Source organism: Athene cunicularia (assembly GCF_003259725.1).
Source record: "Athene cunicularia isolate RWA chromosome Z unlocalized genomic scaffold, athCun1 chrZ_part1, whole genome shotgun sequence".
Lineage (NCBI taxonomy): Eukaryota > Metazoa > Chordata > Aves > Strigiformes > Strigidae > Athene > Athene cunicularia.
In genome coordinates this window covers 23,657,183-23,677,113 of record NW_020799142.1, presented here as the reverse complement: position 1 = coordinate 23,677,113, position 19,931 = coordinate 23,657,183, and the positions used below count along the sequence as shown (strand labels likewise).

General features: G+C 36.5%; 1 protein-coding gene across 5 annotated transcripts in view; it reads right to left on the bottom strand.

The window, feature by feature from the left end:
• The window catches only part of PRLR (prolactin receptor), a 130,011-nt gene extending 110,292 nt beyond the window's left edge, over positions 1-19,719 (bottom strand). For 2 of the 5 annotated variants that reach the window (XM_026865637.1, XM_026865636.1), the window contains exons 1-2: positions 19,626-19,718; positions 14,414-14,547 (exon numbers count right to left, since the gene is read on the bottom strand). The gene's annotated coding sequence lies outside the window, so the exon portion shown is untranslated. Of the gene's footprint in view, positions 1-3,593; positions 3,626-14,413; positions 14,548-19,625 lie in introns of those variants that run through there. The other 3 variants (XM_026865633.1, XM_026865635.1, XM_026865639.1) reach the window with 3 other exon arrangements.
• Between the last annotated feature and the right edge of the window lie 212 nt (positions 19,720-19,931).

The following is a 19,931-nucleotide window of genomic DNA, read 5'->3' as shown; positions in this document are numbered from 1 at the left end:
TAATAAATGTAAAAAAAGGCAAAAACTAAGATTTAGAGAAATCTGTAGTTGGAAGAAGCAATCCTGCAACTACTATAGGCAACTAAAGGACTGCAAAACATAGTCAACTGTCAAGTAAAATACATGCTAGAAAGGTCACTATAACTTGCCCATCTTGGAATAAGGAAGTACTGTTCCCTCTTAATGAGTCAGACAGAGCTGAATTTGAGTCAATTGTGTGCTCCCTAAGAGATAAAGAATCATAGGATGGTTTGGGTTGGAAGCAGCCTTAAAGATCATCTAATTCCATCCCTCTGCCATGGGCAGGGACACCTTTGAATTACATCAGGTTGCTCAAAGCCCCGTCCAGCCTGGCCTTGAACACTGCCAGGGAGGGGGCAGCCACAGCTTTCTCTGGGAAACCTGTGCCAGGGCCTCACCACCCTCACAGTAAAGGATTTCTTCTTAATATCTAATCTAAATCTACCCTCTTTCAGTTTAAAACTGTTATCCCTTGTCCTATCACTGGTAGAGTCCCTCCCCATCTTTCCTGTAGCCCCTTTAAGTACTGGAAGGCCGCTATAAGGTCTTCCCCAAGCCTTCTCTTCTCCAGGCTGAACAACCCCAACTCTTTCAGCCTGTCCTCACAGGGGAAGTGCTCCAGCCCTGTGATCATCTTTGTGACCTCATCTGGATCCACTTGGGCAGGTCCATGTCTTTCTTATGCTGGGGGCCCCAGAGCTGGACACAGCACTGCAGGTGGGGTCTCATGAGAGGGACAGAATCCCCTCCCTCGCCCTGGCGGCCACACTTCTCTTCATGCAGTCCAGGATACGGTTGGCTTTCTGGGCTGTGAGCACACATTGCTGGCTCACAGTTCTGCATCCACTGGTAGCTCCATGTCCTTCTCCTCAGGGCTGCTCTCAATCCACTCATCCCCCAGCCCGTGTTTGTGCTTGGGATTGCCCTTACCCATGTGCAGGACCTTGCATTTGACCTTGTTGAACTTACTGAGAATCCCACCACTCAAGCCTGTCCAGGTCCCTCTGGATGTCACATCCCTTCCCTCCAGCACATCAACCACACCACACAGCTTGGTGTTGTTGGCAAATTTGTTGAGGGTGCACCTGATCCCACTGTCTACGTCACCAGGAAAGATGTCAAATAGTGCTGGTCCCAATATAAAACTCTGAAGAATGCCACTTGTCACTGGTCTCCACTTGGACATCAAACTGTTGACCATAACTCTGAGTGCAGCCATCCAGCCAATTCCTTACCTAGTGGGTGGTCCATCCAGCAAACCCATGTCTCTCTAATTTAGAGACAAGGACGTCGTGCAGAACAGTGTCAAATGCTTTGCACAAGTCCAGGTAGATGACATCAGTTGCTCTTCCCTTATCCACAAACGCTGTACCCTGTTGTAGAAGGCCACAAAATTTTTCAGGCACAATTTTCCCTTAGTGAAGCCATGTTGGCTGTCACCAGTCATCTCCTTATTTTCCATGGGCACTAGCGTAGTTTCCAGGAGGATCTGATCCATGATCTTGACAGGCACAGAGATGATACACTGACTGGCCTGCTGTTCCCCAGGTCTTTTTCCCCTACTTAACAATGGAGGTTATGTTTCCCCTTTTCCATTCAGTGGGAACATCACCAGACTGCCACGACTTCTCAGATATGATGGATAGTGACTCAGCCACTTCATTCTCCAGTTCCTTCAGGACCTGTGGACATACCTCATCAGATCCCATGGACTTGTGCACCTTCAGGTTTCTTATACAATCTCGAACCTGATCTTCTCCTATGGTGGACAGTTCTTCATTCTCCCAGTTCCTGCCCTTGCCTGCTGTGACTGGGGCAGTGTGGCTGGAGCACTTGCTGGTGAAGACTTCGGCAAAAACGTTGTTGAGTACCTCAACATTCTCCATGTCCCAGGTAACCAGGTCTTCAGTTTCCTTCCAGAGAGGGCCCACATTTTCCCTAGTCTTCCTTTTATTTCTGACATAACTATAGAAGCTTTTCTTGTTGCCCTTGATGTTTTTGACCAGTTCTAATTCTATCAGAGTTTTGCCCTTCCTAACCTGATCCCTGACTGCTCCGACAGTTTCTCTGTATTCCTCCCAAGCTACCTGTCCTTGCTTCCACCCTCTGTAGGCTTCCTTTTTGTGTTTGAATTTGACCAGGAGCTCCTTGCTTATCGATGCAGGCCTCCTGGAATTTTTCCCCAACATCTTTGTCAGGATGTGTCACTCCTGATCTTGGAGGAGGTGATCCTTGAATATCAACCAGCTTTCTTGGGCCCCTCTTCCCTCCAGGGCTTTATCCCATAGTATTCTGCCAAGCAGATTCCTGGAGAGGCCAAAGTCTGCTCTCCTGTAGTCCAGGGTAGTGAACTTGCTGTGCGCCCTCCTCACTGCCCTAAGGATCTTGCACTCCACCATTTCACAGTCACTGCAGCCAAGGCTGTCCTTGAGCTTCACACTCCTCACCAGCCCCTCCTTGTTGGTGAGAACAAAGTCCAGCATAGTACCTCTCCTCGTTGGTTCCTCTACCACTTGGAGAAGGAAGTTATCAATGCATCCCAGGGACCTCCTGGATTTCTTATGCCTTGTTGTGTTGTCCCTCCAACAGATATTGGGGTGGTTGAAGTCCCCCATGAGGGCCAGGCCTGTGAACATGAGGCTGCTCCTATCCATCTATAGAGGCCTTCATCCTCGGTCTTTCTGGTTGGGTGGCCTGTAGCAGACCCTCACTATAACATCTCCTGTCCCTTCCCTCCCTTTAGTCCTGACCCATCAGCTCTCGGTCGGCTCCTCACCCGTCCCCAGGCAGAGCTCCCTGCACTCCAGGTGTCACTGACATTGGGGGTGACACCCCCTCCTCGTCTCCCCTGCCTGTCCTTCCTAAAGAGCCTGTATCCCTCCTTCCAACACTACAGTCATGGGAGTGGTCCCATCATGTTTCTGTGATGCCAGTTGAGTTTTCAAAATGAATAAGTTCATAATACTTTCAGGATGACTAGTTAGGTTTCACCTCACTTACCTAGAAGCCTATAGCTAAGCTTGTTAGGTGAGCCATATAGTGTCCCTATATGGTCAGTGAAGAGAAACTGGCTTTTACTTAATTTGCCTTGTCTTACCTGTTTTAGATAAAGACTAAGACCGATTTCTCTGAGAAGTGCCTATTTCTTCACTGACTATTAAGTCTACACAGGCTGTTGTAAGTATCCACACTTAGAAGAACTGCAGTTGCAGTAACAAGTGGGAAAGAGTTGAGAGACAAACAGCAAAAAATCATAGAAAAATATATAGAGAGAATAGCTAAGTCTCATCATCACAGACAACTGCAAATACCCTCTAGGGGCATATCTATGTAGACTGAAGACTTCATTCATGTCCGAGTGAACAGCAGGCACACAATATACTGATATATGCCTTTGTGGTCTATAAAATCAATTAAAATTTGTATCTACTAATCATAATATTTAAGATTTTTATTGACAGAAAAAATTCATATTACTAAGTAAATTGTTTACTGTAAAATGGCATACATGATAGATTTTATAAATTAAGTATTAGTTAAGCTATTAATAAATTTAATATTCCTAATATTACCTCACTTATGTGTGAAAAGAAATATTGAGAGCTTGCAGTCTAACTTTGCCAATCATGCCAAGGTCAGGGACATATATACATGTCAAAAGAAACAGATGAGGGGGCTAGTGGGGGGAGAAACATTTACTATTTTAATTCCAAGAAGTGGCTAGAACAACGCTCTTGAGAAATTCTTAGAATTAATTTTTTTAGGCAAGAACACCAGTTTTCACTTTCTATTATGAAATGTGCATGGAGAAACTTTAAAAATCACAATTTCCTTACTAAACATAGGGTACAATTTTATGTGAAAGATGGACGAATTGAATGTGCTGGCAGACACTCTTAATTTTGTTTCCTGAAGAGCTTTAGAACAGAAATGATGGTTTTTTCATTATGGTAATGGCATACAGATTTTTTGAATATGTGTAATTATGTAAATTCTGGTTTTGACAAAAGCAAGGGCTATTGCATTGTAATGGGACATCTATTTATAACAAAAATCATGTAATTTGATTTTTTTCTCTGTCAAGATCCACTGCCTTGTATTGATGTTTTCTTTAGTTATGAAACAGAACACAATCAAAAACCCTTCTCTGAATGCCCTTACCTTTCCACTCAATAAAGAAAACAAAGCTAAATAATTTCCAGAAGGTTGTAATCAAGCCAGAGGGCTATATAAAAGGAAAGTTTCTGCATGAATGTAATGGAAAAGGGGAGTTTCATGCATGCAGTGTGAGGCTAAAATCTAAGTTGTCTTTCCCAGATACACTGAGTTTAAAATAACAGAAGAGTGACTGTATGGTTCATCATTACTCCAGATCTAAAGTACTGCTAAGCATGCTAAAAAAGACTCGGCATACAAATCACTGGACCATTTAATGCAAAGTGTCACACTCTTACAGGAAATGGCTGTTACAATATGTAGAAAATCAGAGGAAGTTTAAAGTAGGACATGAATAAATATTTAGCAAAAAATGCTTCTGCATTTCCCTCTAAGCTTTTTGTGCAGGCATCTTATTATTTAATTTTGGAAATGCTATTTGTTCCTAACCTTCTCAGTTTCCTGAAAGTATAGAAGAGTAACTCAAGATACCAGGAAAAACATGTAGAAACATGTATGATCTACTGCATAATTACATTTTTTAGTGCACCTACAAAAGTAATATTTGTCCCTACTGTGCATATGAAAATTGCAACCTCCTCCCACAAAACATGTCAACACATAAATATTTCACATTCATACCAATGTGAGTCTACACTCAAACTTTAGAATAACTGCTTCCCTTTAATTTTTAATTTGCTTTTCTTTTTAATCTTACAGCAATCAAATATGAGGTCATTTTGTGTTAGACATACTAAATTTTAAGACAGTAATACAGTTCATATTGCACTGATGGAAGTGAAGGGCAAGTGAACAAATGAAGAATAAAATATTTGCCTGAATCGTTTTGTAGATATGAGAGAATTCAGTTTACTGATTAGTTAACAATAAAGTCCCATTTAAACTTTATGGTGAGTGAAAGAATACTACCAAATATATGAAAACATGTAAGCGCAAAAAAATTAAGAATTAAAATGGGGGAAGCAGAATGCCTCATTTTAAATTATTTTAATAACCATGTACACATATAAAAAAATAAGTGGAATGCTTACTGTGTTCAGTACAGAAAACAGGAAAAAATGTTGTTCACTCCTATGGAAGAGTAGTGATAAAAGCTAAAATACCTGCATGAAATCAGATAAAGAAGTTCACTGCTTTAATAAGGAAAATAGGATCAGTATGGATGAGGATTCCTCACCTAAGTACGAAAACACAGAATTTTTAAACTATAATACTGATGGTGGGACTAAGATGATGACAACGATTGTGACATACTGTGGGAGATCAGGAAACCTGACAGCAAGAAGCAAATAATAATGTAAACCAGGTAAACTCCTTAAGGGTGCTTTGCTGAGGCAAAAATTTATAATACTGTAATGGTTTACTTCAGTGAATCCAGTCAAGAAACCCACAAGAGGAGAAATAACTCTTGAGTGAGTTGTCCACAAAGTACAGGACATGATTCAAAATTATATTATTAAGGAGCTTATCTGTAACTGTGTCCACCACATTCTTCACTTCACAGGCAATGTAAGGAAAAAATTTTTTAAAAAATCCACCAATCTAGGGTTTAATTTAAAAAAAAAAAAAAAAAAAAAAAAAGGAAATTATTTTTAAATGAGTGGCCTTTTAAAAAAATAAAGGAAAATTTAGATATTATTTGCTTGTAAGTGCCATGAAGACTTTTCAGTGGCACCATGAAAGCGTTTCTAAAAAAAATTAGAAGGAGCTGTCCTTACAGGGGATACATTGGAAAATCTGTTTCAAATATATGTGACAGTGGAAGATTTGGAACAGAATAACAAAATGAACTGTCACAAGTTGCTAAAACTAAACGAAAAGTACTCACTAGCTTTGATAACACATCTCCACAGTAACAAAATTATTAGTGTAGATGTGCAACCTATGTTCATTTCAGCATTTTCCAAAGCAGGTTGCTAGTGTACATGCCTGAGTTCCCCTCTGTCAGCCCTGAATGTAAGCTAAGTACTAGATGTTTCCCATTCATTTTTGGTATGAAAACACTACAAATGAATTCAGTTCACTGTGGGAAAAGCTCCAGAGTAGAAATGTCACATCAACAAAAGACAAATTTATTAAAATAATGATTCTTGAAGTATCTTAGAAAAATAACAACATACAAAAAAAAAAATGCATAGAATCAATGGCATCTTGAGATTTAGTTATCCCATTCTCTCACAGCTATTGCTTTTGGTGGACTCGATGATCTTAAAGGTCTTTTCCAACCTAAATGATTCTAATATTGTGACTCTTACTTAACTATAAGAATTAAATTAAGAGCATTGTATTTCCTTTTTGCGTCAATACCAAGATTTGAATTGTATCACTCATCACTAGATTTCTGAGAGGGAGCTTAGACAGCTCCACGAGTAACTTATACTTGTGAAACAATCTCTAGACTGGACCACCAGGAAGTCGAGAGAGAAGGAAGACAAACAAGAATGAAAGAAAGTAAAGTATGATATAGGTAGGAAACAAAATGAACTGTCACAAAAATCGTCCCTTAATACCAAAGGTTTTAATTATATCCTCTCAAGACCCATGGAGTTATTCAAATACAGGACCACAAAACAGAAGTTGTTGCATTTCCATTTTTTTCGGATAAAATAAAATAAAATTCACTCTAATTTTAAGTAATGTTCAGTATAAAATGGTTATATATTATTAGACTCCATATGATCTGCAAATTATCACTAAAGAATTCAATTATAAAGCATAAGCAAATTAGTAGATGGTTCACACTCAAATGAAAAAAAAAATCCCCAAAACCCAATGAAGATATTTCATGAGGACACAGGAACCACTGAAGAGCCATAAGAACAGTCCTGAATACCCTAATAAGTTGGACTAGATGATCGTCGTAGGCCCTTCCAACTATTCTATTCTATTCTATTCTATTCTATTCTATTCTATTCTATTCTATTCTATTCTATTCTATTCTATTCTATTCTATTCTATTCCATTCCATTCCATTCCATTCCATTCCATTCCATTCCATTCCATTCCATTCCATTCCATTCCACCAAAGAATTACAGGTCTTGAAAAATGTTAACATTTCTGCCCATGAATTGGCAAAGATTTGCAGCCCAACATAAGATTAATGTCCTACCTACCCAATTCCTTTCATTAAGGTACTGCACAGGATAAATTTACTACAGACACATCAATAAGAAGAAAATTTAGAGATGAACCAGAGGGATTTTTTAGCTAGAATAAAATAATTGGATACATTAATACCCCTGTATGGGCAAGCAGAGTTGAACACTACTATTAAAAAAAAAAAAGTAACAACAAAATAAAATTGATTATAATTATTTGAAGAATCGTGCATTACCTGCTTCTGGAGTTGCCAAAATGCCAGTGAAGTGACAGGCTATTTAAACAGAAACTTGTTAAGAAAATGTGATGCAGCAGAATCACGTAGATATACCAGATAATACTAAAGGTTTATGTGAAGCTCATATTGTCAGCAAAACAGGAACTGCATATCTAATACCTGTCATTCCTGCAGACCTAATACTTGTCCTAACCAGTGAAAGTTACTGTCTTAGACAAATCTGAAGTCTGATATTTGAAAGGATTTTTAGGAAAAGCATATGTATAAGTTGCAGAAGTAAAGTAAGTATTGCCTGTGTCTAGTACAGTGTAAAATATGCAAATAGTTTTCTTCTGTTGGGTTCTGCTGAAGCTTGCACATAACTATATCAGATTTAAAAGATAAATAAGTTGAAAATTCTTGGAAAAAGTTCAAGGGGAACATTTAACCTGCAGCTAATGAATGTTCCCTGCTAAACAGTATGGGACCTATAAAAAAGACCCTTTACGACAGGCTAAGGAATTCAACGTTACTTAAGAGGGGAGCTGTAGTCCAGGAAATACACAATCCTGAAAGCTCAAGAACATATGAGCCACCTGACTAAAGGGACCACTGGATGAAAGAATAAGCCTAACTGTGATTCTGGTTGTCCAGGCACCACATTGCTCTGTTAAATAATCTATCTGCTTTGACAGGGAGTTTGCAACCTAGTCTTAAAAGAGAAAATCTAAATAAAACCAAAAAACTGTGTGTGTGTCAGAGAATATCACGTTTGGTTTTATTATCTCAAGCAAAGAGGAATATACTGGGGGAAACAAATTATTTAGTGAGCTAACAGCAAGAACCTCTAGTCCCACCTACACAAGCTGCAATGTATGAGATATGTAAGTTGTCTGTGCTTTTTATCTGAGCTCTGCTCTACAACCAAGACATGGACTTAATTTCCACTTTGAAAATCACATTAGCAAACACAATTTCCTAGATAAGTACAAACCCAGTGGACACTGAAAGAAAAAAACCAAACAAACAAACTACTTGTACATATGCTGGAGATGCAATCAAATGCAACTACTAAGAAAAAATCCCCTCTTCTCAATATTAAAAGTTGCTCAGAAGCTTAAGCCAAAACAAGGCATAAGAATTAGAATGGAAGAAAATATCAGTGTTCCTATGGCTAACAGAAATCAAAGACATATATATATATACCAGTAATACTGATTTCATATATCAAAAAAGAAGAAAACAGGAAGAATACAAAAATTACAGAAGGAAGTTCAGACAGGAATTTAAAATATAATGTTAAAAATATAAAGAGAGGTATAGAAAAAATTACCATACAAAAGAGAAAAGAAATCCAGGACTCTCTAAGTTTGAAAGATGTCTCTGTGGGCTTATAAAATAACACAGTACAATGAAAATAAACTGGGCTTCTATGACTCAGAAACCAAAACCCAGTAAATTCAAAATTGACAAAAAGAAATGCTTAAAGCCTGCTTTTTCTCAGTCTTATGGTTCTTTTCTTGTTTACCATCAGGCACTGAACATCTTCAGATATAGCATAGATCTCTTATCACTGTCACCTAATAACCTGTAGCAGGAAATGTAGTTAACATCAGTCAATATTCTGAAAGCCTCTTCCTTCCCCTTACAACATATCCAAGGTTTTCACCACACTCATGACAAACACAATCATTTCCTCTCCCTGAAAATGTATCCTGAATTTTTCCCAGTTTCTCCATTTTTGTTTAGGCAGCATTTATACTGCCTAAATACTGCCTATTCAGAAGATACTGTCAGCTACTTGTGTCATTGCCAATCTATGGGTGTCTGTCTTTCCTTTTCCGTCAGTCTTTCTTACTGTTCTCCTTTATCCAGCAGCACTAAGAAGTAACTTCTATCTTTCCTTCATTTTGTCCATTCAACTCTACAAAGCAGTCTTTGCATATAAATCAAGCCTCACAAGCAGTGACTGGGAAAACGTAACATGAAATTTTCCTTATTAAGCTGATTATCTGGTAAAAGCAACATACTCTATTTCTCAAATTAATGGGTTATCAATGCCAATCATAGACTGAGTATCAGAAAAATGATCAGCAGCTTTGATCCAGTACAGCCATGTCTATGTTACTGTATCTGAAAGGACATCTCCTAAGGAAGACCAACAGTTTTGTGTTAGCAGCCATGTGCCTCTGTGTAAATCCTAGCAGCAAGCACTGAAATAATCATCTTCTTGGATGTGGGCCTGATAATACCCTTAAAAAACAGAACTGGTAATCCAAATGATCCTCTGTGTGTTTTTCCCAGCCAACTTGAAGGTCTCTTAGGATGAACGTTATTACTTCCAAAAGAATGTTATATCTCTCAGTAGAAGTATCACCAGTATTTACTTGGGTTTTATCAAGTTGCAGACTGGGAGACACCAAAGAATGTTAGCAAATAAGTTGAACCTGTTTTCACAGTTTTTCTATTAATAATTTTCTGGACTTGGTTCTGTAATTTCTAAAACATTAAACTGAAACACCAGTGCTTTAAATAAAAGTAGTTTTCAAAAAATGTTTCAAAAACATTTCAAAAAATAATCTTGAAAAGTGCGCAACACTTATCAAGAGATGAAAAAACCCAACAGGCATTGCGGCTTCTCTAAAGACCGCCTTTTTTAAGGTGTCTGACAATGCAAGAATGAGGGAGTAAGTTGTGTATTGCTGGCAAGTGTGACACAGCTTCCACAAGCTAATAAGCCAAACTACCTTGATTCTGAAATGAAACACCTTCCCCACTTACAGACAGAAGGCAGCTGTGAGAGACACTCTTCACTCTCCTCCAGTGCAGAGCTACAACTTCAGGGTCCCATACATCTGCAGCATCCTCCTTGCTCTCTAAGCTAAGATGTGAACAGGCATAGTAGAAGGCACTCAGCGACTATTCACTACTTGAAAGTCATGCGCTGTCTCCTGGAAGATGCTGTGAGCCATAAGGGAGCATCCTTAAGCACAGTCCAGCTTGTATGCTGCTTTTTGGATCACAGTTAGCCTAGTAGAATAATCTTAAGTATGATTAACTACTGCTGCAAACAATTTGAATTTAGGAAGGATATGGATTCATACATAGTGATAACAGTTTTATAATTGAAATTTTGGGTTGCTTCCCCATCTAAGTTTAAACTGGGTTATAAACTGAAAATCAGTATGCAAACCATACACAGATGCAAAAACCACATTCACAGTAAATTGATATTTAAAACTATCCATAAATCAAAGTCTACTGCTGGCTATTTTTCTATTTGTTTGATTACTTCTGTATACAAAAGACACGTGAAAAAATCCTAAAGGTGCAAACAACAGCAAGAAAATGCAGTCAAGTATGCAGAGGAAAACAAAAGTATTGATGTAAATATTTTGTATAATTTCCTAGATAACAAATGTCTGTTTCAGGAAAACTGGGTAAACAATTTGCAAAACCATGAAGTACTCCTGGTTAGTTGTTAGAATAGTACACTTGATTTCTGTTAGGATTATCTATTACTACCTATTATTGCAATGATAGAATGATGTATAGGACAAATGTCTTTGGTTGTCTTGTTCACAGACAGCTACTGTGGTTGACAGTCTTTGATTTAAAACTGATGGGTGGCAGCATAATGCTATATGTTTGGTTTTTGTTTTGTTTTTTTTTTTTTTTAAGAAACCATGCATCTGTCGATTAATATACCCACCCAAGCATCTGGATTTAATAACCTGAAAAACTGTGTTCAAGTTTAAATGTTTAATGTCAAATTTAACTTACCCTCATGAGAAATTTACTTTGAAATGTGTAAATCAGATCAGAAGTCTAAAGGTAAATTAGAAAAAAAAAGCATCTAACATACAGATTTGTATATATATGTTATGAACAGTGCACCAAATTCAAAATATTACAATACAGTACAAAAACAATACTATATAATTTATTCCTATAACCACATAATCTCCTAACAACAATTGAATTAATGCACCATAATCTAAGGGGATATAATTCACATGCAAAAGATTCAAGAAGAACATAAGCCTAAATTGACTTACACTTTACACATGTATTTTAGTTAAAACTACAGTTCTATGTTCAGCCCTTTGACAAAAGCAGCCTAAATGCCTCAGGTCTTCAACAGCCTTATTGTTTTCTGGGGCTTTGTTGCCAAATATATGCAAATTGTAAGCATTTTGATTTGGTAAAACTGTTTTCCCATTTTACAGCACCGTAGATATCTACATAAGATGAAAGATGAAGAAAAATTAGACATAAGTAGAGTTACTGTAGGTCTAGTTCTGTTTTCCTCCATACTGATATTACAGAATTTGATTTCACAGTGATATGTTTTCAATGTCTACTCCTGAATTAACATCTAAATTTGATCAAATAAATTAAATCTCCTTGGTCCAAGGTATTTAGAACAGATGGACTAAAGTTACACCAGTAATTTAAAATGCAATGAGAAAATAGTATTTTCCAGCATTTCACATGGAACAAAAGACATCTACTACACAAGTTGGAACACCTGGACACATGGTCTTGGGACATGAACAGATAGCCTGCTGTAAATCTACAGCATCAGAAGTATCTTAGACTTATTATGCACATACAGATCAGTTGCACAGCACATGCACAGCAGGGATGACATGTCCTGGATGCACCTAACTCATTCCATGAGAAGAGAAAAGCTGATCTGCCTATTTGTCCTCAAACAACCTAACTGGAAAGACTGCTGCTGCTCTGCTATTGTTCAGGATTGCAGATTATACCAGATAGTGCCAAGGTAGTAGACAATTTGCAGTAATTTACTGGCACACTGTTAAAGTAGTTATAATAGTTGGTTTAAAGAAAAAAAGTTGGATTCTACTCAGTCCCTGTATTAATGATAACTGGTCAAGGTCATTCATATTGGTGAGCTCTAGCTTAAATATTAAATTTAATTCACATCAAACTCCTTACAGAATCCAGACTATTTAACAAAAGCATGGATTTTAGTGGTTGAAAAGCAAAGAAAAATTACCATAAAACTACAGATAGAAGATGGACCAAGAGAGAATAAAGACAGATGTATTTGTTCAAAATTAGGAAAAATCCAGGGAGGAGAAAAAGGTTGGGACACAGACAATAAATTAGGAGAAGTATCCAGCTCTGTACCTGACCTCCAAAATAACTACTAGACACATAATGAATGAACAGAAACTTGAGAAGATGAAAACACATGTGATAATAAATATGACAGCAGTACATAATCACCCAAAAATTGAAAGTAAAAATTTAATAAGGAAAGAAGGAATGGAAATTAGAAACTTTTGGGGAGGCACAACACATTTCCTAATCATTTTAATTTGAATATTAATATCCTGTTTCTCTAATCATATCTGGATCATAGTGAACTTTTCTCTAAGGACTTAAGTTACAGTTTTTTAAGCTAAGTGCTGTAAGTATTCTAACAACTTTGATGTTGTTTTGTTCTTAAATATTTAAGCATTAAATATTTAAGCATTGAATATGTTCTCATCTCTAGCTTTTCTACTACACATTTTACGTATTTAAGAAGACTGACATCATATTCAGTTCACAGAAGTGGCCAAGTCTTCCCTGTTCTCTTTAATTTCTTCCCTTGATGTTCTGATAGAAAACTGTATCAGGAGAGTGACAACTCTTAGAAATAAAGCAATGAAATCAGGTCAATTTCAAGTTTTCTATAATGGCCTTAAACATACTGCAAAATGTCTGAACTCCCTTTAATATGAAATATCTTATACACAGATTTTTTCTGTAACTGTGATAAAATGCTTGAAACAATAACTCTGAAATTAAAATCAGGTATTTTAAATAATCAGATATTAAAAAAAGAGAAAAAAATGCAGAATCCTAAAAAGAAGGAGTGGGATGCCAGAAAAGAATAATCAAAATCTGAAAAAATTAATTGGCTTTGGCAGGTTTAGATTAACCTCTGCAGGAAAAAAAAAAAAGCCAACCAAACAAGAAAGAAATCACAAGAAATATTAGAACCAAAATCACTATGATAATCAGATGTGTCTCATTTCACAGTATACTTCAGTACCTCCCTTTTCTGTACGAGACATTGGACAGTCACTATTGAAAAAGGTTCATGTGGCATTATCTGCAGATAAATTAACACTGATTTTTTTTTTTTTTTAAATGGGCACATAACACCACAAGAGATAGTGAAATAAGAAAATTGCAATGGTTAATACATGCATATTAACAATTAAAACAAAGGGATAATTAAGAAACACATTTTATCACCTTCGATGTTACATGACAATATAAAAAAGTACAATAAACTCCAGAGAGTCTGCCAAAGCACTTAAAATTTAGTTCCTCATTCATTCATTCTTATTCATAATGAAGCTTCAACTAAAGTGTAACATTCTATTCTGCTTTAGAAACAAAGAGGAAAGATATTTTAAAGTTTAAACAGAAAACAATTAACTTCTGACAGCAATTTAAACTTTTTCAACTTCCCCACCTAGAAAAAAACAATTAGGCATTTTGCTCTTGCACTTATCTCAGTTCCATTTAGATTTTGATTCTTTTAGATACAAAAAACTGGGATGAAATAACACGTGTATGTTAGAGTGTGATTTTACTTCAGTGACACGCATTAATTCTTTTCACTACAGAAGAACACTATGCTTGAAACTGCTGACAGCTATTCTCCTTCTCAGTGTTCTATAAACTTTGTTTCTTATCATAGAGAAATTAACATTTTAGCCTGATTATAAAGCTACAAGAAAGATCAAAAGGACTTCTAGAGTTTATAATATTTCAATTACCTCTTCCTCATTTCATAGCTTACATAAAATCATGTCACATTACTTTCTTTTCTATTATTTAATTCTCTTCTATAGAAACATTTTACTTACACAAATGGAGTCTTTCAGTCCATCTAACTGGGAAATGCATTCACCTGTGAGAACAATCCAGGTCTGACATCTCAATCAGCTATATTGCATATATGGTTTTGCCTGTGCATATCTCCTTCACTCCTGAGGGACACCTGCACAGTGAAGAACAGACAGATCTTGTTGCTCCCTGATAAGGTTGCAGAGGCTTAGCTATAATATAGCCTTGCTTAATCCTCATTGGTTTTGCCTACTGAGCACAGGGCTGTTTCCTTGACAACACAGCTGCAGTTGCCACAGCATCTAGAGCCACATGTCATGTCCAGGTTTAGAGTATGGCCCAGCTGATAATCTGTTATTCAATGCCATTTCTACAAGTCACTATAGGCTAAACATAAAATCAGTTAAAATCTTCCATGCATTCTATTACTTCTGTTAATATTAAGCCCTTTGCTATTACTTACGAAGACACTCTCTATATGGGATGGACAGCTCTGAAACTCAGGAGTCATGACAATTCTTGTCTTGGTGAACAGTTACCCTGGTTTCAGCTGGGACAGAGTTAATTTTTCTTCCCAGTAGCTGGTACAGTGCTGTATTTTGGATTTAGTGTGAGAATAATATTGGTAACAAACTGATGTTTCAGTTGTTAATAGTGTTTATCCTAAGTTAAGGACTTTTCTGTTTCCCATGCTCTGTCAGCAAGCAGGTGTACAAAAAGCTGGGAGGGAGCATGGCCAGGGCAGCTGATCTGAACTAGCCAAAGGAATATTCCATACCACAAAATGTCATGCTCAGTAGATAAACTGGGGGTAGTTGGCTGGGTGGCTGATTGCTGCTCAGGTATTGGTCAGCGAGTGGTGAGCAATTGCATTGTGCATCACTTATATTTTCTTGGATTTTATTTATTTCTATTATATTCCTCTTTGTTACAATTATTACTATATTATTGTATTTTATTTTAGTTGTTAAGTTGTTTAGTTTTACTTTTTTCTCCCAATTCTTCTCCCCATCCCACTGGGAGGAGGGAGGAGGGAGTGACCAGCTGTGTGGTGCTTATTTGCTGGCTGGGGTTAAACCACAACAGCAGCCTACAGGTATTCTTTATTCAAGGCATGTCATTTACATGTGATATGCATGTAGTTATAAATCATCAGCTTGTGATATAAGATGATGGACAGAATTAGGAAACATATATTAAAAATTCAGTCATCATTTGGAAAGTGGAAATATGACTAACGACATCACAAACATAGAGACAATTTTACTTTTTTTAAACTTTTTGAAAAGCTTTTTCAACAAGTGACTGGCACACATTATACCCTCTCAACTCTGAAGTTGAGAATCATGCAAGACCATGCAAACTATATCATATTTTTTAAGTCTCACCTCACATGTTAACTGAGGTCATCAACTGTCTACCCTCTTGATGATAATCAGCGATTTGTCATCTAACAGTATCACTATAAAGACAGTATACATTTATCAGCTTTCTTGGCTGAAATGGCTAACATATTAGGAAAAGTGACCCAGAGAAGTTCCTTTCTTATTATCACTGAATTAGAGAGTGTATCTGTGCCCAACAAGATCATGGATCAGATCCTCCTGGAAACTATGCTAGGGCACATGGAAAATAAGGTGATTGGTGACAGCCAACATGGCTTCACTAAGGGCAAATCATGCCCAAAAGATTCTGTGGCCTTCTACAACAGGGTTACAGTGTTGGTGGATAAGGGAAGAGCAACTGATGTAATTGATCTGGACTTGTGCAAAGCATTTTACACTGTCCTGCACGACATCCTTGTCTCCAAATTGGAGAGACATGGAGGATTTGATGGGTGGACCACTTGTCAGATAAGGAATTGGCTGGATGGCTGCACTCAAGGAGTGGTGGTCAATGGCTTGATGTCCACGTGGAGAGCAGTGACAAGTGGTGTTCCGCAGGGGTCTGTCGGTATTGGGACCAGCACTGTTAAACATCTTTGTCAGTGACATGGACAGTGGGATTGAGTGCACCCTCAGGAAGTCTGATGATTTTTTATCTGCCCATGTATCAACTAATCTAATACAAAACCAAAAGGCTGTTAAAAATATTTTCCTGTGTGTACTGGCTAATTTGACAGAAATGCAATATGTGCCCACATGCGTTCTAATCCAACTTGCACTGGACAAATTCAGTAATAATGACTGTGGAACAAGAATGAGCTGAAGGTGGCATCCAGGCTCCATTACCACATGACAGATGCACTACCAGGATCCAGGCAAGAAACAAGAGAGGGACATAAGTCTGGAGAAACAGTAAGAGTTTTTGTTTTATCTCCTGTTGAACTGGAACTTTTTACAAGATGTTCATGGAGAGGTGTCTGAGTGATTTTAATTTTGGAGGAGCAAGACTGAAGTAAAGAAGCAGAAAATAGCTTGACCTCATGGTTAATGGATTTGAGATATCCAAGCCTGAATAAGGCATTGCAATGTACCTTGTGGTAAAAACACTTAGAAGAGAAGGATTTAATCAATTGAGAATAGAGCAGTTTGTTTCTTAGCAACACAGGTCACCAAGAATACATCACTCCACTCATCTAATTGTTTTCCTATTGAATACAGTTAAATTTAAGTTTTCAGTTTCTCCTTTCAAATATTTAAAGTGTGCAAGTTTACATGACAGAAAAGATCTGATTAGCACAGCTCCAGTGATCTTCCGTCTTTGAGAACAGTGGAGCTGAAAATGTAAAGAAAATTCTTGTGGGGTTTGGAGTTTTTTGGGAGGCTTTTTTTTTGTTTGTTTGTTTAGTTTAGTTTCCAAACACCCAACAAACAATCAAAAGTGTTCTCCAGCTGTCTGACCCATATTTGTCACTTTAACCCTGGGAAGTCAAAAAACCTATGAATTCTACTGCTTTCAGTAGAAAATATAGAATGTGTAATCTGAATTATTTTCCTCCAGACTGCATATCAATTAACTAATAAAGAAAATTGCAATCTTTGAAAGTATGCACTGAGACAATATCAATTTTCTATGATACTAAAATAGTGCAGTGATAAGTGAGATATAGTAGGCCTAGTAAAATAACCAGTTAATCAAAATAAGAGCGTTTGGTGAATACTGCTTGTGCTTTAGTCTCCTTGTTTTAAAGTTAAAAAAGCCTAAAATCCAAAATTTTCTGTAAGCTTGTGAAAACCTATTTTTAATAAAATATTGCCTATGCAAAACTATCAATGACTATTTGCTCATTTCAGTTGTAAAAAACCTATTATTTACACAGGTGATTGAACCACACAAAATTTGCATATTGCAGATGTAAGACAGTGAAGAGAGACTAAGTGGCTTTTTGAAAATGACAGAATGTTTAATGTTTTGCTAGAAAGAGTGTTTAGTCTGTAAAGACTATAGGCACCTTACATTATCAATGCTCTGTGAAATCACTGTTATAAAATACTTTACACATTTTAAAAATAATGTCAATATACAACCAAACCATTAATTAGCCATTTCAAACCTTAATGATGCATAAGCAGAAGTCTCATCTAGAAATGAGACTTTCATAAGAAATACAACTATATTTAGAAAGACAGCTCATACTATTAGACAAAGAAGTACCTGTAGGAAAGACCCAGAGTTAATTATTGGAAATTCTGAAACAGATGACAACTGCAAACACAGTTTTATTTGCATCATGTATTTTACATCCATACCAGATTAAAAAAAAAAAATCAATCTATAGTCAGGAAAGGAACTTAATTTTATAACTATCTTCAAAAACATCAGCTAAACCTCACAGAAAATAATAATTACAAATACCTAAAAATGAATAGTGACTAATGTGACAAACCTAATTTTAAAATTCTTTAAAAAGAATGACCAATGAATAAACAACAAAGATTTCAAGTTCACTCCTTTTGGAGGCTAACGCATATTGGGCAAAATAAAAGCAAAAGCAAAGTTAAGTGTATAAAAGGCTTTCTGGAATCAGAAAGAGGGAAAGACACTAATTAATCAAAATGAATACAAGCATACTCAGGGTTAGTTCATGTTTAACAAGATACATTGCAGCTCATGTTTACATGCTCTCTAGAAGAACACCGAATCCCTAAATTCTTACAGTCATATTAATATAAGAGTGAAGATATAAATTATGTTAAGATATATTTTTACTAATGTTAATGTATGGAAAACAGTGTTAAAAAAAAACTTACAAATAAAATAACATGCTGATGTTGATCACAATTGCTACTTTATTACAGTCAGGACCTTAACTGAATGGCTTTCCTAGCACCTATGGTGGCAGAATGCCTCTTGCCAGCTAACTCAAGGAGTCACTAGAACTATGAACACCCCTTTCAAATATGAGCTACTCAGGATTACCAATACGTCTCCCTCTTGTCTTTAAACAACATATTTATGTCCTATCTATTGCAGAGTGAGCTCTACCATCCTAGCTTGCCAAGAAATTCCTCTGAAAATTCTATCAATTTCCTTAAATTATTAGAAAGGTACTCTAATCATATCATACACAGATCAGTTGAAAGATGCTGATATTCTACTTGCAAGACAGATTCTCTGCTAATAGTATGTTAATATAGATACTGAACGGAAACTTGCCAGCCTTTTCTAATTCACACAGAGAATTAAATGTTTCTCTTCTCCTAAGAACTCTGTATTTGATATTGCCCTATATTCTCTAATCTTATATCTCAGAACTTGTTGATTTATTTTCTGTGAGATCATTTCTTTGGCTGGATCCACTAGTGAATAGAATGCCTCCCACATCATTGGGAGTTAAACATTGAAATCATACTTCAACAGCTCCAAGAGAATGGAATGGTTTAAACCACAATCAAGCACATAACAAGTTTATAAAACTGCAGGAAATAACGCCATTTGCTTGTTAAACATGTATATATATTAAATGCTGAAAACATTGTAAAACCATTAGGTAACTGTAAAAAAATAATAAGCAGTCTCACAACGTCAGGCTTAGGTCAGCTGAAATTATTTGTGAAAGTATTATAAATCTAAGAATTTTAGCTGGAAAAGTAATGAAGTAAGGTTTCATTTTATATTTTCTTCAAAACAGTTTTTCTGTACTAAATTAACTTCAATTTTAAAACAAAATTGAAATTTTCATAATGATTGGAATTTAGTCAAAAAAAAGCATTTCTAAAAATACAGAAAACAGTAAATTTTCATAATCTACAAAGAACGAAACAGAGATAAAATGGTTAAATGACCTACAGGATTTCACACAGTCAGGAGCTTGGGCAGGAGAAGAACTCGTTTCACACTTCTTGTTTCAAAAACTCCATAGATTCTTCCAGCCTCCAGTATCTGAAAGAGTTAAGCACCAATTAAGAAGGCAGCAGTAGTACAGGCACTAAAATCAGAAAGAACATTTTCCATTTCCTAAAACCCAGTGTAGCTCGTAGCTTTCAGCATTACAGAATGTATTCTTTAATGTGACGGTGACAGATTTTTCTTTCTGTCATAATGATGCTCTGTCAAGTGTGTTCAGGTAATTACCAGAAGTCTAATAGCAAAATG